General features: G+C 38.8%; 1 protein-coding gene and 1 long non-coding RNA gene across 3 annotated transcripts in view; one reads left to right on the top strand and one right to left on the bottom strand.

The window, feature by feature from the left end:
* The window catches only part of PTPRD (protein tyrosine phosphatase receptor type D), a 1,686,434-nt gene that overhangs the window by 726,777 nt on the left and 944,166 nt on the right, over nucleotides 1-15,491 (bottom strand). The window contains exon 1 of one of the 2 annotated variants that reach the window (XM_081500327.1): nucleotides 6,082-6,179. The exons of the other annotated variant lie outside the window; for it this stretch is intronic. The gene's annotated coding sequence lies outside the window, so the exon portion shown is untranslated. Of the gene's footprint in view, nucleotides 1-6,081; nucleotides 6,180-15,491 lie in introns of those variants that run through there. 2 annotated transcript variants of the gene reach the window in all.
* On the top strand, nucleotides 6,376-14,528 carry LOC145510172 (uncharacterized). The gene is made up of 4 exons (XR_014056852.1): nucleotides 6,376-6,548; nucleotides 6,857-7,041; nucleotides 12,729-12,861; nucleotides 14,227-14,528. It is a non-coding gene; the product is annotated as an uncharacterized LOC145510172 (long non-coding RNA).

The raw sequence follows: 15,491 nt of genomic DNA, 5'->3' as shown, positions 1-15,491 counted from the left end.
TTATGCTGGAAAGAACTTGAGTGTTAGGGCAAGGTTTCCTTCCAGTTCTTCCCCTTTAACAGTGTATTTTAAACTTGCTGAGTTGCTTACTATTTCTAAGTTCAGGTTCCTGCATATGGAGCTTGTATTAATTACTTCTCAGTGGTGCAGTGAGAGTTTTGAGATAACGTCAGAAACTAGTCAGTTCATAAATGTTGGTATCCCCTCCTCCAGCTTTCCCTTCCTCATCCAATGCATGAGTAAACCTCTCTGTCGGGGACTTCACAGACCAACAGATTCATTACACACAATCGGAATAAGGGCTACATTACCCTTCACTGCAAAGATGGGTCGCTACGCACCCACCATCTGTAGCTTTTGTGCACGTACTTTTCCATTCCTGATGGAGACACATTTGTATGCTAGGATAGGCAGCTGGACTCTTTCCCTCTGTTCTTTTTTGATCTTCATCTCTCATTTGACTCATTGGGAGTACTCCATAGACGTGACACACAACTTGGCAGTGATCAAGTCTGTTTTCAGGTAAAGGCTTTCATTTTCCAAGGATGTGATACCAAATGCTACTGCTGGAAAAGGCCTTGGAAAACATCTGATCTGAACTCTTCATACAGATGAGGAAGCAAGGGCCTAAGAACTAAGGTACTTGCCCAAGACTTAAGGAAAATTAATGGTTGGGTTCAGATTGGAACTCATATTTCTGCTGTTCAGTTCAGGGAGCTTACCAATTGTTCTCATACCTCCCAGAGAGCAGTATCTTGCCAACTTTTAAGAATATATAACCACAGTAAATCCAAATGTTACATTCAAGGCCAGTCACATAAGGATCTGCAAAGGGACAGTTTTGATTGTGACTATTTTTTGGAAAATACCAGCAATAACTTCTTAGAAGATTATTTTTTCCTTCATTGATTGGTGACAATTCTGAATGCACCCTTGTTTAGAAACACATGGGCACAGTTCCACGTGCGTGCGCAAACACACACACACACACACACATACACACACAGTTCTCCTGTTCTCTCCCAGGATTAGTTAGTTGCCCAGGTGGTCTCATTAATGACTGAACTCTCTCAGGCATGAAACACCATGACTTTTTGCTGTTGGGACTGCAGTATGCAAATTGACTAGAGTCAATCGTACCTGATTTTCTAAATTGCCTCTGCTATAACAATTCTCCCACCCAGTAATAAGCCATTGAAATCAAACAATGGGATTGATTACACATCCCTCACTCTGGGGAAACTCCATTAGTTTTACCTGAATAAAAACTGCAGAACAGGGCCCAATTTGGGGTAAGTAGTGTACAAGATGCTTCAGGAAGCACAGTAAAAATAACTTTGAAGATGTTTAAACATTGCTCTCCAGCCACAGGGAATATCAAGCAAACAGAATTTTATTTACAAGTCACATAAAGGCATGCTTAAGTGAGTACTGCCTGATGCAGGCCAGAATTGATAGAGCTCATACTTATTCAAGCTTAATTCTTGAGACAGACAGTGAGCTGCTGATGAATCCTGGAACTTCTATGGCTCTATTAGAAATTCACATATACTATAATCTTCCAGTTTGAGATTTTCTAATGCCAAGCCACAGATAACTAGTAGTTGGGAGACCTGGAGAAGAGTCCCATATCTTAACTCACTAGCTGTTTGATGTTGGGCAAGTCATTTAATCTTTCTTGAATTGCAGATTTCAATGACCTAATTTGGGTTTTAAATACATGCCCTGCTCATTTCCCAAGATTGTTGTGACGATCAAATAAAACCATGTACAAAATGTGACTTGAAAAACTGGTAAGTGGAAGATGTGCCTTTTTCAAGTCAGTTGTTTTTACTGAGTTTATGCATAATTCTTCAAAATACAAATATCAACCAATGATGAGGTTGGCCTTATTTTCCTGACCTGGCCTCATACACAATGGCTGAGGTATAGCTGAACTTGGGAGTCAGCTAAATCTATGTTATACCTGTATGGTCTAGTGGTTTTCCCTACTTTCTTCAATTTAAGTCTGAATTTGGCAATAAGGAGTTCATGATCTGAGCCACAGCCACAGTCACCTCCTGGTCTTGTTTTTGCTGACTATATTGAGCTTCTCCATCTTTGGATGCAAAGAATATAATCAACCTGATTTTGGTATTGACCATCTGGTGATGTTCATGTGTAGAATCTTCTCTTGTGTTGTTGGAAGAGGGTGTTTGCTATGACCAGTGCATTCTCTTGGCAAAACTCTGTTATCCTTTGACCTGCTTCGATTTGTACTGCAAGACCAAATTTGCCTGTTACTCCCAGACCAAATTTGCCTGTTACTCCAGGTATCTCTTGACTTCCCACTTTTGCATTCCAGTCCCCTATAATGAAAAGGACATCTTTTTTGAGTGTTAGTTCCAGAAGGTCTTGTAGGTCTTCATAGAACCGTTCAACTTCAGCTTCGTCAGCATTACTGGTCAGGGCATAGACTTGGATTACTGTGATATTGAATGGTTTGCCTTGGAAATGAACAGAAATCATTCTGTCATTTTTGAGATTGCATCCAAGTACTACATTTTGGACTCTTTTGTTGACTATGATGGCTACTCCATTTCTTCTAAGGAAATCTTGCCCACAGTAGTAGATATAATGGTCATCTGAGTTAAGTTCACCCATTGAAGTCTATTTTAGTTCACTGATTCCTAAAATGTCAATGTTCACTCTTACCATCTCCTGTTTGATCACTTCCAATTTGCCTTGATTCATGGACCTAGCATTTCAGGTTCCTATGCAATATGCCCTTTACAGCATCGGATTTTACTTCTATCACATCCACAACTGGGTGTTGTTTTTGCTTGGCTCCATCTCTTTATTATTTCTGGAGTTATTTCTCCATGCTTCTCCAGTAGCATATTGGGTACCTACTGACCTGGGGAGTTCATCATTCAGTGTCCTATCTTTTTGCCTTTTCATGTTGTTCATGGGGTTCTCAAAGCAAGAATACTGAAGTGGTTTGCCATTCCCTTCTCCAGTGGACCATGTTTTGTCAGAACTCTGCACTATGACCTGTCTGTCTTGGGTGGCCCTACACAGCATGGCTCACAATTTCATTGTGTTAGACAAAGCTATGGTCCATGTGATCAGTTTGGTTGGTTTTCTGTGATTGTAGTTTTCATTTGGTGTGCCCTCTGATGGATAAGATTATGAGGCTTATGGAAGCTTCCTGATGGGAGAGACTGACTGAGGGGAAACTGGGTCTTGTTCTGATGGGTGAGGCCATGTTCAGTAAATCTTTAATCCAATTTTCTGTTGATGGGCGGGGCTGTGTTCCCTCCCTGTTGCTTGATCTGACGTCCAACTATGGTGGAGGTAATGAGGATAATGGTGACCTCCTTCAAAAGGTCCCATGCATGCACTGCTGCATTCAGTGCCCTTGACCCTGCAGCAGGCCACTGCCAACCCACGCCTCCACCAGAGACTCCTGGACACTCATGGGCAAGTCTGGGTCAGTTTCTTGTGGGGTCACTGCTCCTATCTCCTGGGTCCTAGGGTGCACAAGGTCTTGTTTGTGCCCTCCAAGAGTCTGTTTCCCCAGTCCTGTGTAAGTTCTGGTGGTTCTATGGTGGGGTTAATGGAGACCTCCTCCAAGAGCACTTATGCAATATCCAGGTCTGCTGGACCCAGAGCCCCTGCCCCTGCAGCAGGCCACTGCTGACCCGTACCTCCACAGGAGACACTCAGACACAGTTCCAGCTCAGTCTCTGTGGGTTGGCTGTGCCTTTTGTGCCTTTCCCGGGCCTAAGCAGCTCAGGCGACCAGGTTCTTGGGGAGCTGTCTCAGGTGGGCCGTGTCTTAATCACCTCCCTGGTCCTGGCTGTTCAGTTTCCTGGGCGCACTGGGAGAGCACTGTCTCAGGTGTGCTGTATGTCTCCTCTGGAGAACTCATCTCAGGCTGTGAACCTCCTGGTGGATGTCAACCATCCAGGCTCTCAGGAAGATATGGTTAGCATCTGGGAGCCTGCTCACAGATTGGTGGAGGATGCCATCTCTGGGGCTGAGACTGCAGCAGCCCCTTGCTTTCTGTCTCTGGCTTCTGCTTCTCTGCCTCTGGGTGGGGAGGGGCCGGTATGCAGCCAGCTAGCTCTCCTTTGGTATTCGCTCAATCCTTTGTTCTGTGAGTGGGCCAGGCTGCTCATTAGGTTGTTGGGTTAGAGCCTTTGGCGGGAAAGTTCTCTTTGCAGCAGTTGCGGTTAGGTGTGTATTCTGTGTTTTTTTTCCCTCCTGATTATGTTGCCTTCTGAGATTCCAAAACTCCCCACAGACCTGCCTGTGAGAGAGTTTCCTGCTGTGTGGAAACTTCTCCTCCTTCATGACTCCCTCCTCAAGAGAGGTCTCCATCCCTAACTCTTTTGTCTCTCCTTTTATCTTTTATATTTTGTCCCCTTTCAAAGAGAACCGGCTGCCTTTCTGGGTGCCTGGTGTCCTCCACCAGTGTTCAGAAGTTGTTTTGAGGAAGTTGCTCAGCATTCAAAAGATCTTTTGAGGAATTTGTGGGGGAGAAAGTGGGCTCCCCATCCTGTTCCTCTGCCATCTTGGCCCCTTATGGCAGAAAACAAAGAACTAAAGAGCCTCTTGATAAAAGTGAAAGAGGAGGGTGAAAAAGTTGGCTTGAAACTCAACATTCAGAAAACTAAGATCACGGCATTTGGTTCCATCCCTTCATGGCAAATAGATGAGGAAACAATGGTAACAGTGAGAGACTTTATTTTCTTGGGCTCCAAAATCACTGCAGATGGTGATTGCAGCCATGAAATTAAAAGATGCTTACTCCTTGGAAGAAAAGCTATGACCAATCTAGACAGCATATTAAAAAGCAGAGACATTACTTTGCCAACAAAGGTCCATCTAGTCAAGGCTATGGTTTTTCCAATAGTCATGTATAGATGTGAGAGTTGGACTATAAAGAAAGCTGAGCGCCGAAGAATTGATGCTTTTGAACTGTGGTGCTGGAGAAGATTCTCAAGAGTCCTTTGGACTGCAAGGAGATCCAACCAGTCCATCCTAAAGGAAATCAGTTTTGAATATTCATTGGAAGGACTGATGCTGAAGCTTAAACTCCAATAGTTTGGTCACCTGATGTGAAGAACCGATTCATTTGAAAAGACCCTGATGCTGGGAAAGATTGAAGACAGGAGGAGAAGGGGATGACAGAGGATGAGATGGTTGGAAGACATCACCGACACAATGGACATGAGTTTGAGTAGGCTCCAGGAGTTGGTGATGGACAGAGAAGCCTGGAGTGCTGCAGACCATGGTGTCGCAAAGAATAGGACATGACTGAGCGACTGAACTGAACTGAAATCTATGTCACTTGAGTCTTGCATTTACTGACTCTGTGTCCAGGGTGAAGATAGCCAACAGCCAAGACTCATCTAAAAATGGGCACAGAAGTAATACCTCAAGGGCTGAGGTAAGACTCAACAGTGCTGCATATGGAACACGAGCACCATGCAATTAATGTTACCTATTATTTTTAGCAGAGAATAACTGCAACATGCAGGGATATTCCTATCTTGCCTTGTTCTGAGCCAAGCAAAACACTTTGGTGCCTAATATAGTCTGAAGCATTGGCCAGAATTATTCAGATTTCTCTCTTAGGAGAGATGTCTAAAGAAGACTGTAAGAAGACTGATGAAACACTGCAGCTCGTGGGATCTCATTCACAAGAGAGGAAGCTCCCAGAGAATGGGATTAGGCTTTTTGCACCCCACCAATATTATCAGTCACAGTCACTAGCCCAGAGCCTGGCATACAGCCAGATGCATGGTAAATGCTTTGCAAGGATGAGAAAAATCTTTTGACTGTGAAAGGACAAATCAGAATGAAAAATATGAAGCTTAATTCCTCCTATTGAAAATAAGGGAAGATATTTCCTTTTCTTTCATTTTTGTCAGAATATTGACCATTGGAATTTAAAAATATCACTACATTCACTGTCTTTTTCAACCTATCTTTTTAGAAACTATATAAGCCTTTGGTTAACATTAGGACCTAGGAATATCTCTCTAAAGGACCTGGCAGCCATCTCCTGGAAATGGGAGGGAGTCTCCTTACCTCCTAGCTTCTGTGGGGAGGTAGGAGCCTCATTTTGGTGGGACCTTGCTCCATATCCCTTCCTATCAAAAGATACAAATATTTTGTTTCCTCTCCACACTCCATTTGGATAAAGTCAAGCTAATGCACACAGTTATTCCAATTATGAGGTAAAGCCAGAATGACTGAGGAGTGACCAATAATGCTGTCAAGTCCTCTGTTGTTCAGTTGTTCAGTCATGTCCAACTCTTTATGACCTCATGAACTGTAGCATGCCAGGCTTCCCTGTCCTTCACTATCTCCTAGAGTTGGCTCAGATTCATGTCTATTGAGTTGATGATGCTATCCAACCATCTCATCCTCTGTCGTCCCCTTCTCCTCCTGCCTTCAATCTTTCCCAGCATCAAGTCCTCTTACTTCAGGAATAGTTATTGTTGACCTTGAAAATACATATGTGATGGGATGCATCTGCTTGGCTGTATCAAAGGGTGAGATTTCTTTCTGTCTGCGAATTGTCTGTGATGCATATCACACTCTGGTTTAATGTTCATTTAATAACAAGGGCATGTTTTTTCTCTACTTATTACCTTTGTGAAGAGGAATTCTGGGTTGGAAAAATCATCTTTTTAAATTATATTAACCCAATACTTGCTAAGCAGAGCATCACATTTCCCAATCTAAATGGTATCTGTGACTATGGATACAAAGAATGGCCTGCAGGATTTCATATCAATCTCATTCTGCTAGGCTGTGTATCACACAATAAACTGCATTTTTTGTTTGTTTTTTTTTTTAGCACCTTTCATTCAGAAGCTGCCATGGGTTTTATTATTGAAGTGGGAATAGACAGCCCTGGAGTTCCTGGCCCTTCCATCTGAAATAGATACAAACTCAATTTCATACCTAGTTTAATAAATCTATTGAACAGATTGAATGGGAAAGACTGAGAAGATTTGAACCATCCTTACTGCTTCTAAGGAGGTGAGATTTTTCAAGACTAATAATGGCAATTTAAGTGCTAATTTAAGTGCTATTTCCTTATTTAACTATAAACATTATATAGTTAAACGTGCCTACTTCTTTTGAAATTTAACTTGGTTATTCTGTAATTAAGTAAGATTTAAGAGTTTTAACTGACTGACTCACTAATAAAGATTATTCCCATTCTGCCATACAAAGAAAATCCCAGTTCACTAATCATAAATTCTCATTGGCCTCTGACTAGGGTTGCCCTCATTATTTGCAAGTTTTCTAGAAATTAAAAAATGCTTGGCAGTTAGTATGGGGATTCCCAGAGCTTTTCTAAATTGTGGGGTAAATCAGTAATGCTCTGCAAGACAGAGTAAGACTTAAGATTGCTTCAGTTCAGTTCAGTCGCTCAGTCGTGTCTGACTCTTTGAGACCCTATGAATCGCAGCACGCCATGCTTCCCTGTCCATCACCAACTCCTGGAGTTTACCCAAACTCATGTCCATCGAGTCGGTGATGCCATCCAGCCATCTCATCCTCTGTCGTCCCCTTCTTCCGCCCTCAATCTTTCCCAGCATCAGGGTCTTTTCAAATGAGTCAGCTCTTCGCATCAGGTGGCCAAAGTATTGGAGTTTCAGCTTCAACATCAGTCCTTCCAAAGAACACCCAGGACTGATCTTTAGGATGGACTGATTGGATCTCCTTGCAGTCCAAGGGACTCTCAAGAGTCTTCTCCAACACAACAGTTCAAAAGCATCAATTCTTCAGTGCCCAGCTTTCTTCACAATCCAACTCTCACATCCATACATGACTACTGGAAAAGAAATTAAGCAAGTGAAGACACTGAGGTGAAAAGAAAATGTATAATTTTTAAAACAAAGTGAGTCTTCTTTTAGCCAAGAGGAAAACAAGGTGAGACAGGTCTATTAAATGTAACATGGAGTCTTGGCTGGAATCCTGGATGAGAAAAAGGCCATTATATAAAAAACTAAGGAAATCTGAATAAAGTATGCACTTTTACTGATATATTAGTAATAATGCATCGGTATTAGTCCATTAATTGTAGTGTAATTAAATATGCCATTCTAGCATTAGCTGTTAATAATAAGGGAAACAGTGTGAGGTACAAGGAACACCTTGTCAGGGGGGAGTAAAATTTAGACAAACACCCTAGGTGAAAATCCTAAAACACCTTTTTTTTAAATTGAAGTATAGTTGATTTACAATATTAAAATACTTTCAGGTATAAAATGCAGTGATTCAGTATCTTTAAAGATTATTATGAGATTACTGATTATGTTCCCTGTGCTGCAATTACACCCCTGTGATTTATTTATTTTAAAAATTTATTTATTTTTTATTGAAGGATAATTTCTTTACAGAATTTTGCTGTTTTCTGTCAAACCCCAACATGTATCAGCCATAGGTGTACATATGTCCCCTTCCTTTTGAACCTCCCTCCCATTTCCCTCCCCATCTCACCCCTCTAGGTTGATACAGAGCCCCTGTCTTATAACTGGTAGTTTTTACCTCTTAATCTCTTTTGCCTATTTTGCCCAACCCCCACATTCCCATCTGGCACCACTTATTTTTTCTCTGTATCTGATAATCTGCTTTGTTATACTTGCTGTTTTTTTTTTGTTTTTTTTTTTTTAGATTCCACATATAAGTTAAAATATACAGCACTTGTCTTTGTCTGACTTATTTCACTTAGCATAGATCCGTCCATTTTGATTTATTTCACCCATATCTGACTTATAATCATTCTGCTAGGTCCATCTGTGTTGTTGCAAATAATATTATTTCATTCTTTTTTATGGATAATATTCCATTGTATATATATCACATCTTTATCTCTTTATCTGTTGATGAGTACTTAGATTGATTCCACATATTAGCTACTGTAAATAATGCTGCAATGAATACTGGAGTGCATATATCTTTTTGAATTAGTGTTTTAATTTCTATGGGGATATACTAAGGAGTGGAATTGCTAGATCAGATGGTAATTGTACTTTTGTTTTTTGAGGAAACTTCATACTGTTTTCCATATTACTTGCACTAATTTATATCCTCATCAACAGTGCACAAGGGTTCTCTCTTCTCCATGTCCTTGTCAAAACTTATTATTTCATGTCTTTTTGATAATAGCCGTTATCAGATGTGAGATGGTACTTCATTGTGGTTTTGATTTTCATCTCCCTGATAATTAGTGATGTCAAGCATCTTTTCATGTGCCTGTTGGACATCTGTGTATCTTCTGTGGAAAAATGTCTATTCAAGTCCTCTGCCCAATTTTAAAATTGGATTATTTGTTTTCTCTAATATTAAGTTGCATGAGTTCTTTATATATTTTGGATATTTACCCCTCATCAGGCATATTATTTGCAAGTATTTTCTCCCATTCAGTAACTTGCCTTTTATTTTTGCTGATGGCTTCCTTCACTGCACAAAAGATTTTTAGCTTGATTTGGTTCCATTTGTTTATTTTTGCTTTTGTTTCCCTTGCCTGAGAAGATGAATTTAAAATATATATATATATATATATATAAATTGCTAAGACCAATGTCACAAAGAATATTACCTATATTTTCTTCTAGGAGTTTCATTGTTTCAAGTCTTACATTTAAGTCTTAAATCTATTGAGTTTATTTTTACGGTATGAGAAAATGGTCTAATCTCATTCTTTTACATGTAGCTATCCATTTTCCCAATACCACTTATTGAAGAGAATATCTTTTCTGAATTGTATATTCTTACCTCCTTCATTATATATTAATTGGCCATATGTGCATGAGCTTATTTCTTGGTTTTATTCTGTTCTATTGATATATGTGTCTATTTTTGTTCCAGTTCCATACTGTTTTAATTGCTATATCTTTGTACTATAGTTTGACATCAGGGAGTATGATACTTTCTGTTTTGCTCTTCTTTTTCATGATTTATTTTTCTATTTATGATCTTCTGTGGTTTCATACAAATTTTAGAATCATTTCTTCTAGTTTGGTGAAAAATATCACAGGTAGTTTGAGAGTGATTGCACTGAATCTTTCTTTTTTGGAATAGCTTGAAAGAAATAGATATTCACTCTTCTTTAAGTGTTTGGTACAATTCCCCTGTGAAGTTATTTTACCCTGGATTTTGGTTTGTTGAAACTTTTTTTTTTTTGGTACTACCAATCAATTTTATTACTAATAATTGGTATATTCAGATTTTCTATTTCTTCCTGATTCAGTCTTGGACAATCTAGGAATTTATCACTTTCTCCTAGCTTGTCCAAGTGGTTGGCAATAATTATTCATAGTATTTTCTCATGACTCCTTGTACTTCTGCAATATCAGTTTTTTAAATTAATTTATTTAATTGGAGGATAATTACTTTAAAATATTGTGATGGTTTTTGCCATACATCAACATGAATTGGCCACAGATATACATGTGCCCCCCCATCCTGAACTCCCCTCCTTCCTCCCTCCCCATGTGATAATCAGTTTTACCTTCTCTTTCATTTATAATTTTATTTATTTGAGCTTCTATTTTTTCTTGATGAGTCTGGCTACAGGTTTACTAATATTTATCTTTTGATAAAACAAGTGCTTAATTTTATTGATCATCTCTTTTATTTTTTAGTCTCTGTTTTACTTATTTCTCCTCTAAATTTTATTATTCCCTTCCTTCTACAAACTTTGGGGTTGGTTGTTCTACTTTTTCTAATTCTTTTAGCTGTAAACATAGGCTGTCTATTTGAAATTTTTAAAACTGTTTCTTGAGGTAGGCCTGATTCATTATGAACTTCTCTGCTAGAATTACTTTTGCTGAATCCCATAGGTAGAGTTTTGTTTCTATTTTCATTTCTCTCAAGGAATTTTTAAATTTCCTCCTTGATTTCTTCAATGATTCATTTTTTGTTTTGATTTGTTTAGTATCCTATTGTTTGGTCTCCACATGTTTGCATTTTTTCTTTTTCCTTCTGTAATAGATTTCTATTCTATGTTGCTGTAGTTTCTATGTGTGCATGTATGGAAGTGAGCTCAGGGTCTTCCTAGAATGCATTCTTTATCCCCTCTTCACCTGAAAAATATCTTCCTTGTCTTTATACCCCTAGGCTCAGAATAGTGTATACTGAATGAAAATCTGCTTAATATTCTCTCTTTTTCCTCTCCTCCTAGTCTCTATTTCCTGTTCCTTTCCATACATTTCATGCTGTTGATAAAAAATCCATGCTTCTTGGTTGACACTGCTCAGGTTTTAAGAAGAATAAAGCACAGAACATAGCTATATCAACAACTTTGGCTCTTATTTTCTTATAGTTCAAAGAAAATAAAAGCTAAATTGGCATGAACATGAATATACAAAGATTTAGGCTTCCATGGTGCAATATGAAAGACTGTGTGAAAAAGAAAGTGTTAGTTGCTCAGTTGTGTCCAACTATTTGCGACCCCATGGACTGTAGGCTCCTCTGTCCATGGGATTCTCCAGGCAAGAATATTGGAGTGGATTGCCACATTGCATTAAAAATAAAACGTTATCTACTTGATGGTAAGTCCCTTTAATAAAATTATTAGTATCAGGAAGTAGTTCACCCTGTGCCTTGTATCAGGCCTTTGTCTATTACAAAATAGACAGCCTACCAATGTGTATCTCAGGATAAAACAAACAAAGAATTTTGGAGGTAGAAAGGATCTTAGAGGTTACTTATTTCAATGTCTTCATTTTATGTGTGAGTAAACTAAAGTCCAAGAAGATTATCTTGTTTATCAAAAATCCCCCAAATTTTATACTTAAATGTCACTTTGTCCCATAAAGAGTATGAGGAAAGACTAAAGTAGAATGAAAAAAGTATATATAGACAGTAGTCTGTGTTAGCAGAATTTACTGCAATGATTCAATTATTGAGATTAGCTTCTCAAGGGGGAATTTCATAGAAGTACTAAGTTTTATAAATATGATAGACATCAGGCTGGTTCACTCAAATACAGAGCATTGCCTATTATAACTTCAGAGTGTGGAGAGGGTTCCCTCTAAAAATTACTCTAACTGAACTTTGAGATTTCTCTAGTGGGCCACATCAGTTTTATCCCATAATTAGGGGCTTAAAAGACAAATATGTATACCTATGACTGATTCATACATAGTTCATGTTGATGTATAGCTGAAACCAACACAATATTGTAAAGCAATTATTCTTCAATTAAAAATAAGTAAATTAAAATAAAAAAATGTATCTTTGGAATGATTCTTTTTGTCTTTCCTTCTTTGAAAGGTTCATCAAGTGGAAGAGGGCCAGTGGAGAATCAAAGATCAGTAGAGGAATAAGCATTTAAATAAGCTGGGAAGAGAGGGACAAATCTGCTTTTTATAGGGGCCAAATTGTTAGAAGATCTGATTTCAGGTTACCCAGGAGCACAGTGAGAGACAGAACTAATGACTGGCTGACTAGTTTAAGCAAGTATTCTGGTGGCAGACATGTGTGGTATTATAACTGGTGTAAGTTTTGTACCTTTAGGAAAATCAAGTAAGTTTTCTGAGCCTTAGTTTCATAATTTATAAAATGTGAATAATTTCACAGAATAGGATAAGGTATCCAAATTATCAAACTATGAATGCATAAAGTTTGCAAACCCATAGCAAATGCTAAATACATAAAATGTGAACCTTTTTTTCCCTTTCCCTTTTTCCATTCCTGCTTCCTGTTTCAAGTCTGGATGCAAAAACCTCAAGGACACATAATATTTCTAAATAGTCACTGGATGTAGGGTGAATAAGAGATCCAGAAGTGCATGACTGGGAAGGAAGAGAGAAGATGAGAAAGTTCTCTACACTTGATAACATGGTAAGGAGGTGAGAAGGGAAGAGAACCAGCTGAGGACTGGCCAGAGAACAGTTTGACCTAGGCTAGAAGGGCATCGTGGCCTGGGTCTGTTTGGAGGTCAGTCCATCTCCTCTGGATAACTTTGGAAATTATAGAGCATCTTTTCTTTCTGACAGCATGCTTTTCAATGACTGCTTTACAGATGAGGAAGCTAAAATTCAGAGAGAAGAAGAAAGAAAGCATTTATTGAACATCTATTGAACATCTATTCTTTTCTAGGCTCATAGCTATTTCTTATGTAATGCCATTTAATCTTAACAAATCCACACAAGAGATACAAAACTCAAGTGTGTATTATCACAGATGTGGAATTGGAGGCTTAGAAAGGATAAGGCCATACTAATTTGTCAGGAAAGCCAGGATTTGAAACCAGGTGTTCAGATTCAAATACTTCGTGGCATTTTCACTTGACCTAGAATACTTGACAGAGTCTTCTGATGCTAGGCTTAAGAAAGCAACACCATATGCCAAGGTCACTTCTTCCCACTCAGGTGTATACTGATGCTCTTTAATAAACAGCCTTAAGTTAGAAAATCCTAGAGATTTTAAAGGTATAAAATTTTAAAACAAATCCTGAACATTAATACTGGAGTATAGAATCTTAGCCAACTGCTTTACATATTCAAGCATGCTCCTGCATAAAGAAATTGGTGCCACCACAGCCTGATGTTCATAAATAACAGTTCCTGAAAATTTTTTTTTTCAAAACTGGTTTTGTACTTGAAGTGATTTAAATGTTGTACTTTGAATTCACTGCAGCAAGAACATATTTTAGAATTCCTAAAAGCTGAACAGAGTGGAAGTTTATAACATAAGCATAATCACAGTCATAATATGTTTAAAATAAAACACTGAAAAGAGTTAAAATGTTCTCTTCAAGCCAAACTCAAAGAAATTTCAACATAAAGTAGATGGTAAAAGTACAGTTTATGTTGCTTGCTGAGACCCATTCTTTAGGAGTTCAGAACCTCTGAAAAGCTTTTGGTTATTATTTTTCCAGCCTTTTGAGATAGAGCTGGTCCTACCCTCTCACACAATAACTATGCACTGCCCTGGTTTTGATTTGTAAATGTTCTACCTGAGTGTACTTCTTGTCTTTTCTAGTTTGAAAACGTTTAGATGGCAAGGTGTATCTCAATGGCATTTGATTTACTGCTTTGCAGATGGTGGGTGTTTAAAAACAACAACAACAACAATGTATCATACTCTTGTAAGATAGATTTTAAACAAAATGATCAGAAGTGGAGATATATATGAAAATATTCAGAAAGAAAACTCTATGAAGAATTCATTTTACTAGTTTCTCCCTTCATTTTTTAAAAATAGGGAACCAGAACTAAACTCTCAGGAACCATGAAGTCAATAACTAGAAGTTGTTTGGAAAAGTCTGATCACACACAGTTTGTACACGAAGGCACCTCTGAGACTGCCGAATTCAAGCCATTATACAAAGGCATCACATGAAGCCTAGAAACATGAAGAGATGAGTTCAAGGCCACAGGATTCATTGGTAACCAATGGAAAGGAACAACCAGGACTTCTGAATCCAAGTTAATCTCCTACTATAAGAGTTAATCTAAACTCTACTGTCTTTCTAGGAAAAATAAAAGCTTATATTTCCTTTAGAAGTGTTTGAAGAAGTCTCTAAAATGCAACAAGTTTTTCTAGATCTCTTGTCCATGTGATCACAAGAGTTGGACACGACTGAGTGACTAACAGTGTTGGCAGAAGAGGGACAATATATTTCTTAGAAGAAATCTTCTTGATGTGAACAGAAATCCAATTTCTCCTCACCTGCATATTAAAGAGGGAGCTCATTGGCTCATATAACCAAATTATGCGCGGTGCTGGCTATTGGTGATCTGACCCAGAGACTCAAACACCCTTAGGATCTGTCTTTCTACATCCTTCATCTTTGCTCTTTCAGATGCTGGTTTTATTCTCTGAGGCTAATTGTCTCTGTGAGGCTGGCATGAGAGTGTCAGGTAGCTCTAGGCTTCATCTTTCCTGCTTCCTAACCAAAGAGGAAACAGGATTCCTCTCTGCCAGTATATAATGAAGAACATGCTGGAGGAAAATGTGGATGAATTCTTCTAAGAACAAAAGATCATCTCTGAACTAATCACTGTGGTTGAGAGAGTGGCTCTTGGACAACTCTAACTGTAATTATGTACCAGGAAGCAGCAGGCTAGTAAGACTGACGCTCATCTCAAATTCACATTTGGGATAATGAGAGATGCAGATTCCCTAAGGACCTAGGAGTGATGTTACCTGAGGAGGGAGGAAAGGTGTGTGGGCAGTCAATACAGCAGGTGCTGAATGAGAAGTTGGATTCACTGAAGACTTCCTTTGACCCTAGAGAATATTTTTTGTTGCTGTTTAGTTGCTCACTCGTATCCAACTCTTTGCGACTCCGTGGACTGTAGCACACCAAGAGTCTCTGTCCATGAGCTTTCCCAGGCAAGAATACTGGAGTGGATAGCCATTTCCTACTTGAGAGGGTCTTCCCAACCTGGGGACTGAACCCTGCATTGGCAGGTGGGTTCTTTACAGCTGAGCCACCAGGAAAGCCCAGAGTATATACTAGGTGA

Source organism: Giraffa tippelskirchi, chromosome 1 (assembly GCF_054371585.1).
Source record: "Giraffa tippelskirchi isolate mGirTip1 chromosome 1, T2T-mGirTip1v1.2.pri, whole genome shotgun sequence".
NCBI lineage: Eukaryota > Metazoa > Chordata > Mammalia > Artiodactyla > Giraffidae > Giraffa > Giraffa tippelskirchi.
The sequence above is the reverse complement of the archived record's forward strand: the minus strand, read 5'-3'. Positions and strand labels throughout refer to the sequence as shown.